The following is a 5046-nucleotide window of genomic DNA, read 5'->3' on the forward strand; positions in this document are numbered from 1 at the left end:
CCTAGCTCCATCTTATATTACAGATCTTATTGTTACATATTTTCCTACCAGAGCACTTAACTGAATACTGAAGGATCTAGCAGACATGTGGATAGTTTGGATGAAGTTATTATCTTTGACAATTCAGAGCTCAACAGGACAAATATAGTCCAAACATGAATCAGGTTCTAGTGACATTTTTAAAGTTGTCTCATCTGACACAGAACCAGAGGCGATAGTAGGAATGTTGGTTTGAATTTTCTCCCTAATCCCTAATTGAAATAATTTTATCTATAAATAATCTCACAAAGTCATCACTGCTTATAGTTGTAGGGATACATGGTTAAACAGAGATAGGATTTTTTATTAGACTAGCTATGGTACTGAAAAGGAACTTGGGGTTATTTTTATTCTCATCAATTAAAGATGAATAATATAAAGTTCTAGCTTTACGGGGTGCTTTTTTTGTACGTTAGCAGGCTATCTCTCCAAGGTAAGTAAGATTCCTCAACATTATTTTTGTCCTAGCTTTCTAGAGGTCTGTTTTAAAGTACGTCATGCAGAATTGAATCAAGGATCTAATCTCCTCTGATTGATTACTTTCTTTTTCAGTAGAGCAGCTTCGAGTGAGGTTTGCAAAGTAGTTGTAAGATTATCAACCAGATGATCTAAGTCACTGCTCTCTGATGCATTACTCTGCAAGACAGAAGAAAATGGTGGAAGAGAATCTCTAAATTTGTTTACAGCATTTTCTGATAATCACCTGCTGAGATGAAATTCACTCAGTGACTGTGTAGTCATTTAATGTAAACTCAAATGTAATAAAAAATGGTCAGAAACAACAGGACTTTGAGGAAATATTACTAAGTTATTAATTTTGATGCCACAGATCAGAACCAGGTCAAGGGTGTGATGATGAGAGTGAGTAGGTGTTTGTGAACAAATCCATTCCACTTTATTAGTAGGAAAATACTCAAACCATTAAAATCCACTCCTGGTTTTCCTGATTACCTACAACAACTCCACACCGCATGCAAAGCTTCTCCTCGGTCATCTGCTTTGGCAGGGAGCTCACGGCGGGAGGAGGGGGAAACACCTCTGTTTTGCACGCTAGCTTAGTGCCACGTTAGTGCTGGCAGTTGTTGACAGGGTTGGGGGTGGGTGCGCTACGTCTGTAGCTCCTTAGCTAACATGTCTGTATTGCGCACTGCTAGCTTAGTGCTACGTTAGTTTCAGCCATTTTTGATGCGGGGTGGAGGGTGGGAGTGCTAGGATGCTTGAGATGCTTGAGAGAAGTGGAGCATGCTCTATTCACACGAGGAGTGCTGTTGGTCAGACTATAATGGCATCTACTTTATTGAAAAATTTCTGCCAGATCCCCCCCAAACACACACACACATTACAAATGATTTTGACACCAATGCATCAGAGTTTGAGTTTTTGACATGTTGGTGCAAAGACTGAAGACTGAGGTCAGAATGAAAGACGGTTTTATTCAGTCTGAGATCACAAGTCTCCATACGGAAATAAAATCATCAATAATTTGCTAAAGTGACAAAAATTCACTGAATTTTGTTTCAAAGCACCCGGGGGGGCTTTTATTCTGAAATGTTTCAGTCTTTTTGTACACATTCGAATTGTGGCACAGTGAAGCGAACAAAGACCAAGAGACCAGCTCTGGTCCCTCTAGAACCTGAATGAGACTGACCCAGTTCTACAGGTCTCAGACAAGTCTTTTCTTCTATACGTTTAAAAAAAACATTGAAACAAAGTCCGAGCGGCTACAAGCAAACTAGCCTATGGGTTTACAAGTCCAGCACCCTCGGTCTGTTGCTCCTCACCCTCCTGGACCTGGATCTGGTCCAGGATTTGGTTCTGATCTACCTCTCAGACCTGATCTTGTACCGCAGGACAAAGTAAGCGATGAGTCTCAGAGAGATGAAGAAGATGGCAAGGATGATGAAGTCCATGTAGAGTTTTGCATCCAACATGTCAAGCTCCTTCAGGATGGCCTCGGACTTCTGGAAGTGACACATGTCGTCTTCGTCACAGTGAAGGTCGTCGCGGTCCAGACCGTAGATAGACAAGATGGCGCCCTCGAACCCGTACCTGAAATGCAGTAGAAGTTAGACATTAATGATGTTTACTATCATAAATGTCAATTCTAAAGTTTATAAGAACAGTTCACTGTTTTCAAACTGGGACTGTGGTAGGTGGAGCCTGCAGTAGGCAGAGGTAGGTGAAGGCACCCTCTACGATTCCAAACCCCTTCTCCTACTTTCTCAATAACTTTATTTTATTGTCTCCAGAATTGTCACCTTTTAGCAGGTAGTCAGACCCATCTAGCAACTACCCAGTAGTTGAAAAAAAATCTACTGACGATGATCAACAGGTCAGTTATTATTGGAAACTTTTGGAATCTCTGACGTGAAATAATTTAGTTTTATTCTTCTCAAAGAGCATCAGGCGCTGCCGTGGACCCCTCTCTTGTCCCAAAGTGATCACAGGCTGCCCGGTCCATGAACAGCGTTCCTCCCAGCTACAGTCAGAGCAGGAGACGTTCCCCCATCTGCCTCCAAACTGTTAATGGATCATACACGCAAAAATGTCTTCGCTGAGCTGACTGACGTAAATATAAAATTTTGGTTGTCTAAAAACCAAAAACTAAATTTGTGTGAGTGTCTCTTTGAGGTCACTTTTCTGGTCATAAACCCAGATTTTAAAAATGGGATGGAATCGTGAAATGAGAGGATGACGGCGTTTTGACAAAGAGCGATTCAAAACACTTGTATGGACAAAGAAAAACATGGAGCTCGGTGTCTCTTGCCCAGACGTGGATTACCGGGGCCCCACCCTGGAGCCAGGCTTGAGGGAGGGGCTCGACAGCGAACACCTGGTGACAGCATCTCTACACATGGGGCCTGGTCGGGCTCAGCCCAAATGCGCAACATGGGTTTGCCTTCCTGTGGGCCCACCACCGGCTGGAGGGGCCATAAGAGACGGGTGAATGCCATGGACTGTGCCCGAGGGTGGGGGTCTTAGCGCTCTGACCCTGGCATACCAAAACTGGCTCTTGGGACATGGAACATTACCCCTCTGGCATGTAAGGAGCCTGAGCTTGTTGCTGAGGTTGAGAGGTATTGACTAGATCTAGTTGGGCTCACCTCAACACACAGCATGGGCTCTGGAACCAATCTCCTTGAGAGGGACTGGACCTTATTCTACTCTGGAGTTGCCCATGGTGAAAGGTGCAGAGCCAATGTGGGTCTACTCTTAGCCCCCAACTTGGTGCCTGTGTGTTGGAGTTTTCCCCGGTAGATGAGAGGGTGGCTTCCCTGCACCTTTGGGTGGGGGTACAAGCTCTGGCGGTTGTTTGTGCCTAGGTGCCTAACGTTAGTTCAAAGGATCCAGCCTTCTTGGAGTCTTTAGCGAGGGTGCTAGAAGGTGCTCCAGCTGGGGACTTCTTTAGTTTTAGACATTCGGGTGAAGAGAGGAGCTGAGCTGTCAGCTGATCACCACCTGGTAGTGAGCTGGATCAGATGGCGAGGGAACATGTCAGACAGACCTTGGTAGACCCAAATGTGCAGTGAGGATTTGCTGGGAACATCTGGCAGAAGAACCCATCAGAAAGATCTTGAACTCACACCCCTGGGAGAACTTTACCCACGTCCCAGTTGAAGCGGGGGACACAGAGTCCGAGTGGGCAATGTTCAGTTATTAAGCTGAATAAGATGCTCCGTCATAAAAAATATAAAACTACATCAGTTTTTGGGCAAAGTTTTGTCTTCCAGGAGTGAAATCAGAACCGGACTCCGAATGAGAGAGTAAAAATCAAGATTTTCATGTGGTGTAGTTCTGTGGAACGGCACTCTCACCTGACATAGGAAATGTAGGACATCCACTGCAGGTACCAGGGGATGGTGTCAAAGCTAACAAAGAACCCGGAAAACAACAGAACCGGGATAGCTGTGACCGGACCCACAAACGTGGCTACCTATGAGAAGCAAACACACCTGAGTGACAGACATACGTAGACATACCTGATGGGGTGCGAGTGACCGAGGACTGACCTGCAGCGAGGTCGAAGCGGCGCCAATCAGCAGACCCAAACTTTGAGCCACTAACGACGTCAGAATCCCCAGAGACAGGAAGAGGAAGAACCGTCCAGCGTCGGGAGGCTGAGCCGTCATCCAGTACACGATGCAACAGTACACCACCGGGAAGAAGACCTGGACCACACAGAACCAGCTTCAGATCTCAGACTTTGATTTTACAGCAAGTTCAAACTTCAGTTTTCAAAAAAAGTTAAGTTCTAGTTTAAAGAAAAAAACAAACATTTACTTTATAAATCTGTGACAAACCCAACCGAGCCACGTTATCATGTTTTTTTAAAACTTGTTGAACAGTTTTCCACCCAGCAGGTGATATGTAATAAAACTGTTTCCTGTTGTCCAACACCAAACAGTGGTGTTATTCGTAAACCTAACCACGTAGCAGTGTTATTACCTGGAATGGAACATCAGCCATGGTCTTGGCCAGGTAATACGCCTTCAGACTGTACCAGTAGTTCAGGTGTTCCCTCAGGAAAACTCCCAACTCCAAAGGAACTGAGGACCCCAGAAACACAAGAAGTTCAGGAGAAACCCAACGGCTGCTTCTCATCCATCTGTGGTTCAGTTTAAACATCAGCACCAGCACCAATACCAGAACCAGGTGGTCCGATTTCGTGTGCATGTATTTGTACTCGTAAAATGGTTCCAGTACCACAGTTCTGATACCACTTTATGTCAGCATAATGTTCACCTCAGAAATGACTGCTCACCTGGTGCACAGGTATGGACAAAACTGACACTGGTTATCAGTGTCATCCGCCAGAAGTTACAGATGAGTCTGAAGTGCTGCTTAACGAGCTGCCTAACAAGCTGCTTAATATGACGAATTAGAGTATGCTGCTTAACATGCTACTTAACAAGCTGCTTAATATGCTGCTTAACATGCTACTTAACAAGCTGCTTAATATGCTGCTTAATGTGCTACTTAACAAGCTACTTAATCTGCTGCTTAATG

The 5046-nt window shown here is 44.6% G+C and overlaps 1 long non-coding RNA gene across 1 annotated transcript in view; it reads right to left on the bottom strand.

The window, feature by feature from the left end:
• Positions 1-4192: 4192 nt before the first annotated feature.
• The window catches only part of LOC119411436, a 1786-nt gene continuing 932 nt past the window's right edge, over positions 4193-5046 (bottom strand). Inside the window, exons 2-3 of the long non-coding RNA XR_005186887.1 lie at positions 4486-4586; positions 4193-4208 (exon numbers count right to left, since the gene is read on the bottom strand). This is a non-coding gene — a long non-coding RNA (uncharacterized LOC119411436). The remainder of the gene's footprint in view (positions 4209-4485; positions 4587-5046) is intronic.

The sequence above is a fragment of the Nematolebias whitei genome, chromosome 6 (assembly GCF_014905685.2).
Source record: "Nematolebias whitei isolate Nwh7 chromosome 6, NemWhi1, whole genome shotgun sequence".
Lineage (NCBI taxonomy): Eukaryota > Metazoa > Chordata > Actinopteri > Cyprinodontiformes > Rivulidae > Nematolebias > Nematolebias whitei.